Here is a 17,318-nt window from a genome sequence, read left to right as displayed (position 1 = left end):
GAAAGATGAAAAACGCATGCTATAAGCGCATGTTTTAAGTGTTTCAAATGTTTCAGAGGTATGTTGCAAGTGTTTCATATGGATGTTGCAAAAGATGATCGGGATGCTGCACAGGTTCTAATGGATTATACACGTATGTTGCAAGCTCTTGTTCTTAATGTTTCATCTGTTTTTTTCTGACATATGTTGCAAATTTGCTTATCTGGATGTTGCATATGTTTTCACTCATATGATCCAAGTGTTTTATCTGGAAGTTGTGTTTGTTTACAATGGTTTCAAGTGTTTTCAGGTGTTTTTTGTAAGTGTTTCAGACATATGTTTCAAATGTTTCATTTGTTTTCATTTGTATCTTACAATTGTTGTATCTGGATATTTCAAAACAAGATCGAGTCTTCCATCTCCCTCCTCGCATTTCTGCTGTCTCGCCTCGGTGTCAGGCGTGGGAAGACGGAGGCAGTCCCCAATGGCGTGGGGCAGGCCCCGCGTGCTTGTGAGTGGGCACACAAGGCGACAATTATTAATCAAGACTTGTTGGCCCTGAGTGGGTCTTTTTACGCTGGACCATGTATGCAGGCCATAGGTCCATGGGGCCTTGCACTTGATGCGGGTTGAGAGAGGCCTGGGCTTTGAGGGCCCTAGGCCTGTTTGGATTCATGCAACCGCCGCGCGTGAGCCCATGGCTTGTTTCCAGCTGCAAGTCAGAGCTCCAGCTCCAAGCTTGATGCTTTTCAGTCAGAGAAGATGCGATGGGAATTGTTCTAAAAAAAGATGCGATGGGAATTGTTCTAAAAAAGAAGATGCGATTGTAATGGGATCACATTGTTAGGATTGATCTCCCACCAGTTAGGCCCAATGGTGTAACACCTTGGGTGTTAGCCTTGCATAACTTGACTTGCATAACATGAGCATGAGCATCAAGCATTCATAAATCATCAATTACAACTGAAACATTTGATCGAAACATATGAAACATTACTTGTTATCGCGTGTTTCTTAGAACATATGCATGTGATCATGTACAAATGAATGCAAGTGGGTAGTGCTAGTCACTACAACACCTTAGCTACACTTAGGATAACAAAAGGAACCTTGTTCATGAAGGCCACATTTCTTGATCAAGCATTTAAGTGATATTTCATGCGTTGACCTGAATAGCCATATGTGTGACTACTACATGAAATGCTTAAATGACCTTGCAAATTGTTTTAACATGCTTAGGATATCATTAGGAACAACTTTGGTATTTAGTGCTAGGGCTAGTTTGGTCATTTAGCCATGGTTCGAATGTGTATCATGATTTCAAAGTGACATATTTGACTAAAGTTGAACTAGGTGTTAGGGACCTTGCATGGAGGAGTTCACTAAAGCAAAGTTGTAGTGTTTGACATAAGGAACAACTTTTATTTTTGGGTCATGGACTGATTTAGCTTATAACATGCTTGAATGGGTCCCACAAAAACCAGCAAAACCCAGCTTTCAACACTTAACAAATTTTCTAAGTGATGGATTGACTGATAGCCTAACAAGCTGACCTTCAGGGCATTATAACTTGAGTTCGGGTGAGAATTAGAACTCGATCATTGAACAACAATTGTAACTGGTACTTAGGTCTACAAAGTTGGTTTAGTAACCTAGCGCTAATTCATCACGGATTGGAAGTTAAGTCATCGCCAAAATCGGCTGTCAGGCGCCCCTTTCAGTTAACTGACGAACTGAATCGATCGGCACAGTGGCCGACCAGCTTCAGAGCAGAGCCGCCGCGTGGAGGTCCCGTCGGCCGCGCGTCGCCGTTGCCCTGACCGCGCAGGCCACGCCGCGCCCGAGCGTGCCTTCATCACACCATCACCCGCCCGCACTCAGCCACGCTCCTTTTTCACTTCGCCTCGGTCTCCTTCGCCGTCCGCAGCACCCGCAAGCACAGCCGCCGAGCGCCCACAGCTCCGCCATCGCCATAGCCACGCGCAGCCCACGCCTAGCCACTCCAGCACCACCACCATAGCTCCTCCGTCTCCCCAGCGACCCACTGCTCCCTCCCGTGCTCGCTGACCAAAGCTTGGTAAGCCTTCGCCGCGCGTTTAAGCTCGCCAGAGCTCCGCCGCAAGCCCCGTCACCATGGCCGGAGCGCCACAGTCCACCTCTCCATGCGTTAGCTAGTGCGTCGAGTGCGTCTTAGGTAGTTTATGCTCGTCCGAGCCTTAGATCGGGCCACCGAGGTCGTCACCGGCGTTTTGCCATGGTCCAGCTCCGCCGTTCCGCCATGGCCGCCGCCGATAGCTCTAGGGTCGGCAATAGGTCCGGTCCTGCGGTTCAGTAGGTTCGCCGAGTCGTGTAGGTCATACCGTGATGACCTCACCGCCGGCGAAGCTCGCCGTCGACGAGCCGCAGCCGCGCAGTGCCCAGCAGCGCCGCTGCTCTGCTCCGTGTCACTGACGCGTGGGGTCCCCTGACCAGCGGGTCCCACCTGTCAGCGACAGCAGTAGTGAAGGCTAACTCATTTTGAATCCAGTTTTTGATGTGTTTTGTTATTTTTGTATCTTTAGTTTGGTAGCTCCTAAAATTGTGAAATAAATATGATTGTGTTGCTTAGGAAATGTAGTATTTAAGAAAAATATGTTCTTGGGTTCAACAGTAGAAATTTTTGGGGATTTAAATTAGGAATTGAAATGTGCTTTTGAATGCATTCAAATTTGTTTATTTTATATCTAAAGTTCCTGTGCTCCAAAAATTATGAAATTTTTGTGGTAGGCTATCCTTGTCATACGTGAGCTTGGGTAAAAATTTGAGGACCAGTGCATGGGTAGATCTATAGTTATAGATTTTTCTTTTATAAATAGTTAATCCTTGCATGAATTTTTATAAATTAATTATGAGTCCAAAATTCATGAAATTTGTTGGAGGTGATACTAGTACCATAGGGATGTTAAGAAAAATAAGAAATCTGTTGCTTGACACTTTTCAATAGGATTTTCCATTTATGCTATTTCAAGCCTTGCTTCCTTATCATTTTTGTATAGAATGTTCTACTTAGTAAAATGACATGAAATTTTTATAGTAGTCCTTTGAGAGCATTAGTAAGACTCTGTAAATTTTTGAGAATTTATTAAGCACATTTGATATATATTTATTATTTAACCTAGATATCTAAATAAAATAATAAAGGCAATTTAATAAATAGTTTGGGCTTTGCCATTATATTATCTTAACTATATTTGGTATGCTTAAACTGTTGGTAGGTTCTAGGTTGTCAATTTGTGAATGATTACATGAAGTAGAGGTGTTATTACTTTATATTGCATGTTAAGTCATTTCCGGACTGATTCCAGAATATGATGAGTTAAATGTTGAAACTGATGTAGACTGTAAAAATGGTTAATAACAAAGTTGTAGAGAATTTGATAAGCTTTCCAGAAAGTCTAGGATCACTGTTTTTGAATTTGTAGAACTCCAGTTATGAGTGAAACAAGTAGCTGCTGGTTATGGTGTAGTCGATGCATTGTAGAAATAGTTAAGTAGTAATCGAGAAGAGATATGCACCTACTCAAACAACGCGATGCACTTGTTAACATTATGCATTCATAATACTCATACCATACTCATGCATCTAGGATCGGAGGAAGAGATCACGTTGCTGGAATTCGAAGAAGTAGAGGAAGGGAACCCGCAGGAGAATCCACAAGCCCCCGCTCCCGAAGGCGTGGAGCAGAACCCTGAAGAGCTTCCGGAGTGTCCTGACCACCGCCCTACTTCCTTTCTGCGAGGCAAGCCCCGGAGCATTATAAGTCTCCCAGTAATTTACAAATGTTTACTTACGTATTTATGATTGATGCATTAGGTTATAAGAGTTGAATGAAACCACTTGATGCATGTACATTCCTTGTCCAGATATTAACCCTTTAACCGGTATAGGTCCAGGATCGAATATATGCTTAGCCATGCTTAGACCGGTAGAAGTCGGGTGATGTCCTGTCACCTGCGAGATATAGGTGGATATCGGAGCACGGTTGGCTATATCTGCTATCGTGGAACAGAACCATGTGGTAAAAGTAAAATTGAGACCGGACGGGAGGTCGATAGGGAAGCCACAAGGCATGGAGGTCTTGGGTGTGGACTTATCCCCGTCTGTGTCGATTAAGGACCGTACCGTTGTTGGCGCTTCTGACAAGATTGAACGCATGCCTCTCACTTAGCTGGCCGGATAACTCGTTCCGACCGCGAAGCTGAGTAATTCAACTCAGGCCAGGAACCGTTCTGTTGTGCGCTCCTTCCGGGGAACGATCAGACTAAGCCCAAGGGCAGGCTTGGCCTGAGCATCCTGGCATCTAGTGTTCCAGATTGTGCGGCGCGGTACGGACCCGCGAAATGTGTACCTGAGTTGTACCAAAGGTGACCTAAGACTATCGTGGCTGATAGATCTGGGTTTGTGTTAGGAATAAATTCCCAGCTGGTTGAAATCGATTCGAATCGCTGTCTCTCCCGGATAGTGAGAAACTTGGCTAGTCCCAACATCGTAGCAACTATATTATGAAACATGATGGTTCAAATGAATATGGAATTACAATACCTGCTATGGTTACTATTGTATGATTCTAAATAATATACCACATGTTTGGCATAGGATAGTTGCTAATCTAGAAATGGATAGTTATAATTAACTTGATAAAAGAATCACAATTGTACAACGGTTAATTGCCTTTTTTCGCAAAATGTTGTCAAGTTACGTCCACTTATACAGCCTTGCATAATCCTTGGAGTCGTTTTATTTCTGGTTCATGACGGGTAAGTCTAGCTGAGTACCTTCTCGTACTCAGGGTTTATTTTCCCATTGTTGCAGATGGCACTGTGTATCATGGTTATTGCAAGAGTTGCTTCTATCCCGCTGTGGATGAGGAGTAAGCCTTGGGCAGGCTTCCTTAGTAATTCCTATCTTTGCTTTTGTGGACCGTGATCTGACTTGGCACTGTATCAAACTATGTTGGAAACTTTATCTTCGAACTTATTTGCTTCCGCTTGTTTACCAAACTCAGTTTGTAATAACTTTTTATTCGTACTCTGATGATGAAAAGTATCTGCGAACCGTATGTAATATGTGGCATGTATGTTGAATCCTGTACGATCTTGGTTGTTGTAAATCGTTTATCGAGACCCGTCGTGGTACTCAACGGACTACCGGGTTTATATGGATTCAAGTATGACAGTGCGACCGCTTGCGGATTGCCATTGTACTTGTATTCTTATAAATTGGTCGGTTCTGCGACAGCTGGTATCAGAGCAGGATTCAACGTTAATTGTCACAAGTGTATTTAAAACAAAAGTTTTTGTGTTCCAAAACCCTTTTCTAGCAACTAATAGTAATGAATAGGTATTTGAAATCTAAAGTGTGCCAATGATCACTTTCCTTATGCCCAGATTAAGGACTATTAGGTGGCTATTTAAGTACTAACATGGGGGTTTTTACTTCGTCGTCCATACGGCGTGCTATAGTATGGATGCCATTCACTTGAGTGGTAATGTATGGATCAAATGCCTCTACGCCAAGGTAAGATGAGTGTATGACCGCAAGAGGTGAGCGTGCGGTCGGGAAGAGTTAGCTTTGGTACGGCTATGTATGCATGCTTGCATGTGTACATGGTACGTATTTAATTGTGGGTTTAAATTATTGTTGGGTAGATTGATACGGAAGTATATGTATGGGGATACATATATGAAAGTATTTACAATTACATTCTGCATATTTCATTATGGGTTTAGGGCTGAAATGAAATTTTATGCAGGTACACTAACAACAAAACGTGTAGCTCGACTAGTTACGCTATTTATGAGAGAACGTATGTATGCCACCGTGTCTACCGTTAGAAACAAATTTTTCCTAAGTTTGTGAGGACGTACGGCACGAGCATGCATCATGTTAAAATACCATTCACATAATTACATTTGTTCCTCCCCTTATAGGATTCTTACTCGGTTATGTAACTCTTATCCATTATGGCATTGTTTCACCAAAGGGTACATGTTGATGGTGCAGATGGCATGCACCAAGCAGACTGCTCGCAAGTCCACCGGAGGCAGAGCTCCTAGCCGTCAGCTTGCTCCATGTACCCGTCAACGTCACACGTTCCTTGGAGAGTTTGGGATGCCTACACTCTTGTGGAGAGTGCTCAGCTATGTAGGTTATCCTGATGGGATGGAACCCCGCTACTTTTGGGCAAATGAGCGGTTGGGAGAAGTTCTCTTAGTTACTGTGGAGGCCATTGTCCGTCCCTGAGGTGACGATTCTGAGTGGACAGGTTGGTGTTATGAGTCGACTAGTAGGACTGCTGAAGAAGCAGCTGGCAGGGCAGCCTTTGGGATCCTAAGGGATATCATGGATCGTTTTCCTCAGGAGCTAGCAGCCGCTTTGGTTGGAGTCTTTCCAAGAGGTAATCCCTCCACTGACTCATGGCAGCAGGCAAGAGGAAGATCCTTAGAGATTGGTGCAGCAGAAGGGCAGAACAGCGATAACCCTGCCATGAGCGCCATGTTTGCAGTGATGAGAGTGTTAGATGGAGTTGAAGGTAGCCTCAGACATGTGTCTGGTGCTCTTGGTCATGCCCGAGAAGACCGACGTCAGCTTCAAAGGGAGCACGACGCCGAGATAGAGAGGCTCACTGAAGAGATGACTCGGTTAACTCACCAGCGAAATGCAGCTTGGTCTAGGGAAGATGTCCTGAGGGCTCGACAGTTTCAGCTAGGACAACAGTTGGCCAATGCGGAAGAATACAACGATAATCTGCATGAAGAGGTTCATCTACTGCACAATCAGCTCCACCCTTATGTCCCACCTGGAGCCACAGAAATGGATCTAGAGGGGTACGAGGAAGAAGAAGAAGTGGCACCTAAAGAAGAAGTAGAACCTGGGGAAGGAGATGATTCTGCGTCTGACCTCGATAGTGATCATGATGAGGATTAGATCGCTTAGCGTGTAGTGGGAAGACTAATGTGTCACCTTTATTTATGTAATGGACCTGTAGTTCCAAGTTGACATTAGTAACCAGACTATCATGTAATGTTAAATCGCACGTTTGGGTAAACGTTAATGCAATTCCAGTTCCTTGTCGGTAATCACGCTTTAAATTGCATGCGTTATGAGCACGATAAGTGGTCAAATTGGCGACATCATGTTGCGAGAATGAATTATTATGCCTTTGTTTTTATTGTGCTTTTGAGAAATTTCTCCAGTAATTTCAGTTTGGCATGAGTACCTAATTCATCTGCAACCTCTTGGCATCAACCAATAATCGCTTATTGTTGCAACTTCGCAGATGACGCGCACCCGTGCTGGAGCTAGCAGCAGCCAGGATGGCAACCAGGATGACTTGCCACCCCCACCGCCACCATCTGCTCAGGAATTCTTTACCCAATTCCTAGGAAGCCAGAGGACAATGGAAGAAGCCTTGCGCCTTATCGCGCAAAACACTGCTCGTGGCCACCCACAGCAACCAGGGGCCGAGCCAAATCAGCACAGTTCATTCAAGGAGTTTCTGGACATGAAGCCTCCGATCTTCAAGGTGGCTGAGGAACCACTGCAGGCCGATGAGTGGCTGAATACCATCGAGCAGAAATTTCGTCTGCTAAGGGTCACAGAGCACCTGAAAGCTGAATATGCTTCTCATCAGTTGCAAGGACCAGCAGGAATCTGGTGGACGCACTTTCTGTCGTCTCTGCCTGCTAATGCGAGAGTGACCTGGGATCAGTTCAAGTTGGCTTTTAGGGGACACCATATTCCCCCGGGCCTGATGCGCATGAAAGCAGCTGAATTTATGAGGCTCACTCAGGGAACAAAGTCACTCACAGAATATATGCACGTATTCAACAACTTGTCAAGATATGCTCCAAGTTTCGTGGATACTGAAGAGAAAAAGATTGAGAGTTTCAAGCGAGGTCTGGGTACCAAATTAATGAAGACTATGGCAAATTCTAGATGTGCCACGTATAATGAGTTTATTAGTGATGCCTTGACCCAAGAAAACCACAACAACCTACATGCAGTTGCTAAGGGTCGCAAGAGGGCATATGAGGCCGGTGCATCCGGATCTTTCCAGTCAAAAGCGCCTATCGCAGCTAGGCCACCATTCCATCCACCTGCATCTAAGTTTAGGCCTCCACCACCGAAAGCTCAGAATAACAGGCCACAGAAACCGTTTCGTAAGGCGTTCACTATTGCCTTACCAAAAGGAAATGGCAATCAGGACAGCTCCACCGGATTCAAAAGTAATCAACCTTGTTTCAACTGCAACCAACTGGGTCATTGGTCCAAGGAGTGCCCCCACCCCAAGAGGAATAGCAACTCAAATCAGAACAATCAGAGGTAGGTGAATGCTAGGGCACGTCAGGGACAAGTGCATTATACCGCTGTGGAGGAAGTGCCCGCTGGAGAAGTTGTCACGGCTGGTATGTTTCTTGTCAACAAGCATCCCACTGTTGTTTTATTTGATTCGGGAGCTTCTCATTCATTTATGAGTCAAGCATTTGCATCTAGACATGATCAAGAAATAATAGAAGTAAGTAAAGGGGGTTTTAACATAAGTTCAGCAGGGGGTACTGTTACTACCAAAAAGATAGTCAAAAATGTACTCATCTTGATACAAGGGAGGGAGTACACAACATATTTGATAATATTGCCGGGATTGTCGATAAGTGTAATCTTAGGCATGAATTGGATGAAGGATCATGGTGTTCTTATTGACACTAGCACCCGTACTATTATGTTGAGAGAACCCACGGGAGGGAATGCTTTTCTAGTTCCACTCTCCCACGATTTCAAACCCCAACATTTAGCCTGTGCTATCCAAACCACCACAATATGTGATATTCCAGTGGTTTGTGAGTTTCCGGATGTATTTCCAGAGGAATTACCAGGTCTACCACCGGATAGGGACGTGAAATTTAAGATTGAATTAGTACCAGGTACCGCACCCATATCTAGAAGGCCCTATAGAATGCCACCCAATGAGTTAGCAGAACTCAAGGTTCAATTGCAAGATCTATTGGACAAAGGTCTTATCCAACCTAGCTCATCTCCGTGGGGATGTCCAGCACTGTTTGTGAAAAAGAAGGATAAGTCACTGAGGATGTGTGTAGATTATAGACCACTCAATGCTGTGACCATCAAGAACAAATATCCGTTGCCCCGCATTGACATCTTGTTCGATCAACTAGCAAAAGCAAAGGTATTCTCCAAAATTGACTTGAGATCAGGGTACCATCAAATAAAGATCAGACCGGAGGATATACCAAAAACTGCTTTCTCTACCAGGTACGGCTTATACGAGTATTTAGTTATGTCTTTCGGACTAACAAATGCCCCAGCCTATTTTATGTACCTAATGAACTCGGTATTCATGCCTGAACTGGATAAGTTCGTGGTCGTGTTTATCGATGACATATTGATTTATTCAGAAAATGAGTCAGATCATGAAGAACATCTGAGGATTGTCCTATCTAGATTGAGGGAGCATAAGCTATATGCTAAGTTTAGCAAATGTGAATTTTGGATGAGCAAAGTGCCTTTCTTAGGTCACATTTTATCGAGAGATGGAATCTCAGTAGACCCATCAAAAGTACAAGAGGTCATGGAGTGGAAAGCCCCAACTTCGGTTCATGAAGTTCAGAGTTTTCTAGGGTTAGCAGGATACTATCGTCGGTTTATTCCAGATTTCTCAAAAATAGCTAAGCCTATGACCAGACTACTTTAGAAGGATGAGAAATACAAATGGACACCAGAATGTGAAACCGCTTTTCACACCCTCAGAACTTTGTTGACTACAGCGCCAGTGCTAGCACAACCAGACATTGAGAAGCCTTTTGATGTATTTTGTGATGCATTAGGAATAGGTTTGGGATGTGTACTTATGCAAGAAGGGAGAGTAATTGCATATGCCTCTCGGCAATTGAGGAAACATGAAGTCAACTATCCTACACATGATTTGGAACTGGCAGCCATTGTCCATGCATTAAAGATATGGAGACATTACTTGTTGGGCAATGTATGTCATATCTATACTGACCACAAAAGTCTCAAGTATATCTTTACCTAGCCAGAACTGAACATGAGACAACGTAGATGGTTGGAATTGATTAAGGATTACAATTTGGAAGTGCATTACCATCCGGGTAAAGCAAATGTAGTAGCTGATGCACTTAGTCGGAAGTCCCATTGCAACACTGTGGAAGCACTATTGGAAGATGGATTCAACTTGCTACATCCTGCTGTGCTACACAATATCACAATCAGTTGTTCGCTTGAGGGCAAAATCATAGAGCTACAGCAGACAGATGTAGGAATAAGTCACATCAAGAGAAAAATGCTAGAGCAAGAAACCAAACATTTTAGATTGGACAAAAGAGGTGTATTATGGTTTGAGGACCGACTAGTGGTGCCAAAAGACCGTGAGCTAAGGAATCAAATCTTAGAGGAAGCTCACTCGTCTAAATTGTCTATCCACCCGGGTAGTAGTAAGATGTATCAAGATTTGAAAACCCATTTTTGGTGGACTAAGATGAAGAAAGAGATCGCAGCCTATGTTGCAAGGTGTGATAACTGCAGTAGAGTGAAAGCCGTCCATATGAAAACCACTGGATTACTTCAGCCACTGCCTATTCCAGGATGGAAATGGGAAGAGATCAGTATGGACTTTATTACAGGCCTTCCAACAACGCCACAAGGTCATGACTCAATCTGGGTCATTGTTGATCGTCTTACCAAGTCAGCACACTTTATACCCGTGAACACGAGGTATATAGTTAGGAAATACGCTGAGATATACGTATCCCAGATCGTGAAGTTGCATGGAGTACCCCGGACCATAATCTCGGATAGAGGGCCGCAGTTCATAGCTCGTTTCTGGGAACACTTACACCAAGCTTTGGGAACCAAGCTAATCAGGAGTTCAGCTTATCATCCGCAAACTTCAGGGCAGACAGAGAGAGTAAACCAAATCCTAGAAGATTTACTTAGAGCTTGTGTTATATCTTCAAAAGGGTCATGGGAGAAATGGTTACCTTTAGCTGAATTCTCCTATAACAACAGTTATCAAGCGAGTATCAAAATGGCTCCATTTGAAGCCTTGTATGGCAGAAAGTGTAGAACTCCATTGAATTGGATTGAGCCCGGTGAAAGGAGATATTTTGGTATTGATTTTGTCAATGAAGCCGAAGAACAAGTACGTATCATCCAACAACACATGAAGGCAGCTCAATCAAGACAGAAGAGTTATGCCGATAGAAGAAGAAGACCACTAACTTTTGAAGTAGGTGACTATGTGTACTTAAGAGTATCACCCATGAAAGGTGTGAAGAGATTTGGGATGAAAAAGAAGCTTTCACCAAGATATGTAGGGCCATACAAAATTTTGGAACGAAAAGGAAATGTTGCGTATAAGCTACAACTACCACCAGAGATGAGTGCAATCTTTGATGTGTTCCATGTTTCTCAGCTAAAGAAATGTCTTCGAGTACCGAAAGAAGCTATTGCACCCACCAACGTGCAACTTCAATCGGATTTGACTTATGAAGAAAAGCCAATTCGAGTATTAGAAGTGATGGAGAGAGTAACAAGGAGTAAGATCATTAAGTTTTATAAGGTGGTGTGGAACAATCATAGTGAACAAGATGCTACATGGGAAAGAGAAGATTATCTGCAAGAAGTTTATCCCGCCTTTTTCCAAGAATGGTAGGTCTTGCAAATCTCGGGACGAGATTTTTATAAGGGGGAGGGGCTGTAACACCTTGGGTGTTAGCCTTGCATAACTTGACTTGCATAACATGAGCATGAGCATCAAGCATTCATAAATCATCAATTACAACTGAAACATTTGATCGAAACATATGAAACATTACTTGTTATCGCGTGTTTCTTAGAACATATGCATGTGATCATGTACAAATGAATGCAAGTGGGTAGTGCTAGTCACTACAACACCTTAGCTACACTTAGGATAACAAAAGGAACCTTGTTCATGAAGGCCACATTTCTTGATCAAGCATTTAAGTGATATTTCATGCGTTGACCTGAATAGCCATATGTGTGACTACTACATGAAATGCTTAAATGACCTTGCAAATTGTTTTAACATGCTTAGGATATCATTAGGAACAACTTTGGTATTTAGTGCTAGGGCTAGTTTGGTCATTTAGCCATGGTTCGAATGTGTATCATGATTTCAAAGTGACATGTTTGACTAAAGTTGAACTAGGTGTTAGGGACCTTGCATGGAGGAGTTCACTAAAGCAAAGTTGTAGTGTTTGACATAAGGAACAACTTTTATTTTTGGGTCATGGACTGATTTAGCTTCTAACATGCTTGAATGGGTCCCACAAAAACCAGCAAAACCCAGCTTTCAACACTTAACAAATTTTCTAAGTGATGGATTGACTGACAGCCTGACAAGCTGACCTTCAGGGCATTATAACTTGAGTTCGGGTGAGAATTAGAACTCGATCATTGAACAACAATTGTAACTGGTACTTAGGTCTACAAAGTTGGTTTAGTAACCTAGCGCTAATTCGTCATGGATTGGAAGTTAAGTCATCGCCAAAACCAGCTGTCAGGCGCCCCTTTCAGTTAACTGACGAACTGAATCGATCGGCACAGTGGCCGACCAGCTTCAGAGCAGAGCCGCCGCGTGGAGGTCCCGTCGGCCGCGCGTCGCCGTTGCCCTGACCGCGCAGGCCACGCCGCGCCCGAGCGTGCCTTCATCACACCATCACCCGCCCGCACTCAGCCACGCTCCTTTTTCACTTCGCCTCGGTCTCCTTCGCCGTCCGTAGCACCCGCAAGCACAGCCGCCGAGCGCCCACAGCTCCGCCATCGCTATAGCCGCGCGCAGCCCGCGCCTAGCCACTCCAGCACCACCACCATAGCTCCTCCATCTCCCCAGCGACCCACTGCTCCCTCCCGTGCTCGCTGACCAAAGCTTGGTAAGCCTTCGCCACGCGTTTAAGCTCGCCGGAGCTCCGCCGCAAGCCCCGTCACCGTGGCCGGAGCGCCACAGTCCACCTCTCCATGCGTTAGCTAGTGCGTCGAGTGCGTCTTAGGTAGTTTATGCTTGTCCGAGCCTTACATCGGGCCACCGAGGTCGTCACCGGCGTTTTGCCGTGGTCCAGCTCCACCGTTCCGCCATGGCCGCCGCCGATAGCTCTAGGGTCGGCAATAGGTCCGGTCCTACGGTTCAGTAGGTTCGCCGAGTCGTGTAGGTCATACCGTGATGACCTCACCGCCGGCGAAGCTCGCCGTCGACGAGCCGCAGCCGCGCAGTGCCCAGCAGCGCCGCTGCTCTGCTCCGTGTCACTGACGCGTGGGGTCCCCTGACCAGCGGGTCCCACCTGTCAGCGACAGCAGTAGTGAAGGCTAACTCATTTTGAATCCAGTTTTTGATGTGTTTTGTTATTTTTGTATCTTTAGTTTGGTAGCTCCTAAAATTGTGAAATAAATATGATTGTGTTGCTTAGGAAATGTAGTATTTAAGAAAAATATGTTCTTGGGTTCAACAGTAGAAATTTTTGGGGATTTAAATTAGGAATTGAAATGTGCTTTTGAATGCATTCAAATTTGTTTATTTTATATCTAAAGTTCCTGTGCTCCAAAAATTATGAAATTTTTGTGGTAGGCTATCCTTGTCATACATGAGCTTGGGTAAAAATTTGAGGACCAGTGCATGGGTAGATCTATAGTTATAGATTTTTCTTTTTTAAATAGTTAATCCTTGCATGAATTTTTATAAATTAATTATGAGTCCAAAATTCATGAAATTTATTGGAGGTGATACTAGTACCATAGGGATGTTAAGAAAAATAAGAAATCTGTTGCTTGACACTTTTCAATAGGATTTTCCATTTATGCTATTTCAAGCCTTGCTTCCTTATCATTTTTGTATAGAATGTTCTACTTAGTAAAATGACATGAAATTTTTATAGTAGTCCTTTGAGAGCATTAGTAAGACTCTGTAAATTTTTGAGAATTTATTAAGCACATTTGATATATATTTATTATTTAACCTAGATATCTAAATAAAATAATAAAGGCAATTTAGGTAATAGTTTGGGCTTTGCCATTATATTATCTTAACTATATTTGGTATGCTTAAACTGTTGGTAGGTTCTAGGTTGTCAATTTGTGAATGATTACATGAAGTAGAGGTGTTATTACTTTATATTGCATGTTAAGTCATTTCCGGACTGATTCTAGAATATGATGAGTTAAATGTTGAAACTGATGTAGACTGTAAAAATGGTTAATAACAAAGTTGTAGAGAATTTGATAAGCTTTCCAGAAAGTCCAGGATCACTGTTTTTGAATTTGTAGAACTCCAGTTATGAGTGAAACAAGTAGCTGCTGGTTATGGTGTAGTCGATGCATTGTAGAAATAGTTAAGTAGTAATCGAGAAGAGATATGCACCTACTCAAACAACGCGATGCACTTGTTAACATTATGCATTCGTAATACTCATACCATACTCATGCATCTAGGATCGGAGGAAGAGATCACGTTGCTGGAATTCGAAGAAGCAGAGGAAGGGAACCCGCAGGAGAATCCGCAAGCCCCCGCTCCCGAAGGCGTGGAGCAGAACCCTGAAGAGCTTCCGGAGTGTCCTGACCACCGCCCTACTTCCTTTCTGCGAGGCAAGCCCCGGAGCATTATAAGTCTCCCAGTAATTTACAAATGTTTACTTACGTATTTATGATTGATGCATTAGGTTATAAGAGTTGAATGAAACCACTTGATGCATGTACATTCCTTGTCCAGATATTAACCCTTTAACCGGTATAGGTCCAGGATTGAATATATGCTTAGCCATGCTTAGACTGGTAGAAGTCGGGTGATGTCCTGTCACCTGCAAGATATAGGTGGATATCGGAGCACGGTTGGCTATATCTGCTATCGTGGAACAGAACCATGTGGTAAAAGTAAATTGAGACCGGACGGGAGGTTGATAGGGAAGCCACAAGGCATGGAGGTCTTGGGTGTGGACTTATCCCTGTCTGTGTCGATTAAGGACCGTACCATTGTTGGCGCTTCTGACAAGATTGAACGCATGCCTCTCACTTAGCTGGCCGGATAACTCGTTCCGACCGTGAAGCCGAGTAATTCAACTCAGACCGGGAACCGTTCTGTTGTGCGCTCCTTCCGAGGAACGATCAGACTGAGCCCAAGGGCAGGCTTGGCCTGAGCATCCTGGCATCTGGTGTTCCAGATTGTGCGGCACAGTATGGACCCGCGAAATGTGTACCTGAGTTGTACCAAAGGTGACCTAAGACTATCATGGCTAATAGATCTGGGTTTGTGTTAGGAATAAATTCCCAGCTGGTTGAAATCGATTCGAATCGCCGTCTCTCCCGGATAGTGAGAAACTTGGCTAGTCCCAACATCGTAGCAACTATATTATGAAACATGATGGTTCAAATGAATATGGAATTACAATACCTGCTATGGTTACTATTGTATGATTCTAAATAATATACCACATGTTTGGCATAGGATAGTTGCTAATCTAGAAATGGATAGTTATAATTAACTTGATAAAAGAATCACAATTGTACAACGGTTAATTGCCTTTTTCGCAAAATGTTGTCAAGTTACGTCCACTTATATAGCCTTGCATAATCCTTGGAGTCGTTTTATTTCTGGTTCATGACGGGTAAGTCTAGCTGAGTACCTTCTCGTATTCAGGGTTTATTTTCCCATTATTGCAGATGGCACTGTGTATCATGGTTATTGCAAGAGTTGCTTCTATCCCGCTGTGGATGAGGAGTAAGCCTTGGGCAGGCTTCCTTAGTAATTCCTATCTTTGCTTTTGTGGACCGTGATCTGGCTTGGCACTGTATCAAACTATGTTGGAAACTTTATCTTCGAACTTATTTGCTTCCGCTTGTTTACCAAACTCAGTTTGTAATAACTTTTTATTCGTACTCTGATGATGAAAAGTATCTGCGAACCGTATGTAATATGTGGCATGTATGTTGAATCCTGTACGATCTTGGTTGTTGTAAATCGTTTATCGAGACCCGTCGTGGTACTCGACGGACTACTGGGTTTATATGGATTCAAGTATGACAGTGCGACCGCTTGCGGATTGCCATTGTACTTGTATTCTTATAAATTGGTCGGTTCTGCGACAGCTGGCCTAACTGGGCCTTGTCCTCGCGCCCTGATTGGGGGCGCCCAACCCTACATGGTCGGTGGTGCTTCCCGTTGCTGGCAGCGCCCCTTCTCAAGATCGGGTCTAGGGTTAGGATGTTGGTGGGGTGACTAGCGGCGTAGTAAACCTCGTACTGCGAGCCCCGGCCCCCACTTTTCCTTTATAGCGCTGTGCGACGGGGGCCCACCAACCATGTAGGGTTGGGCGCCCCCGATCAGGGCGTGAGGACAAAGCCCAGTTAGGCCGTTGGGCCTAACTGGTGGGAGATCAATCCTAACATTCTCCCCCTTGATCTCTCATCTATTCTTCGTTCTTTAATTTCATACTCAAAACTTTCAATTCATATTTTTCTTGCTTCCATCCTATTTCATCATAGATTAGTGCATAGAACTATCCCATCATCACAGCAATTAGTGCCGTTAGACTAACAGCCACAATACACTTCTCCGTTTTGAAATGTAAACTTTCTTTGGGCCCTTCGTATGTTCGGGAATCATAGGCTTTCTCTTAAACCCATGCCGGCTACGTGTTCTCTGAACACGTTGGGTGGTAAGCCCTTTGTGAGCGGATCCGCAAGCATTTTCTCTGTACTTATATGCTCAAGATTTATAATATGATCCCGAACTTTATCTTTCACAACATAGTACTTTATGTCAATGTGTTTGGTAGCACCACTTGACCTATTGTTGTGAGCGTACTGTACCGCTGGAGTGTTATCACAATACAATCTCAGTGGTTCATTTATATCATCAATCACTTTCAATCTGGGTATGAATTTCTTCAGCCAATTCACCTGCCCCGTTGCCTCATAGCATGCTACAAACTCGGCATACATTGTCGAGGATGTAGTTACGGTTTGTTTGGAGCTTTTCCATGATATAGCCCCTCCTATGAGAGTAAATACATATCCTGACGTGGATTTTCTTTCATCTCCCGCATAATCAGAATCTAAATACCCCTCTATCTGTAGGGAGTCAGATCTTCTATACGTAAGCATGAGGCCTTTCGTACCCTGCAAATAACGCAGGACTTTCTTTACTAATTTTCAATATTCAATTCCTAGATTCTTTTGATATCTGCCAAGTAACCCGGTAACAAAAGCTAAGTCAGGGCGTGTACACACTTGAGCATATTGTAAACTTCCA

The 17,318-nt window shown here is 43.8% G+C and overlaps 1 long non-coding RNA gene across 1 annotated transcript; it reads left to right on the top strand.

Moving 5' to 3' along the window:
* The first annotated feature begins 3,614 nt into the window (after positions 1–3,614).
* LOC136473959 (uncharacterized) lies at positions 3,615–15,872 on the top strand. Its single transcript, XR_010762818.1, has 3 exons — positions 3,615–3,758; positions 14,504–14,656; positions 15,728–15,872. It is a non-coding gene; the product is annotated as an uncharacterized lncRNA (long non-coding RNA).
* The last annotated feature ends 1,446 nt before the right edge of the window (positions 15,873–17,318 follow it).

This window comes from Miscanthus floridulus, chromosome 1, assembly GCF_019320115.1.
Source record: "Miscanthus floridulus cultivar M001 chromosome 1, ASM1932011v1, whole genome shotgun sequence".
In the NCBI taxonomy this organism is placed as follows: Eukaryota; Viridiplantae; Streptophyta; class Magnoliopsida; order Poales; family Poaceae; genus Miscanthus; species Miscanthus floridulus.
The sequence above is the reverse complement of the archived record's forward strand: the minus strand, read 5'-3'. Positions and strand labels throughout refer to the sequence as shown.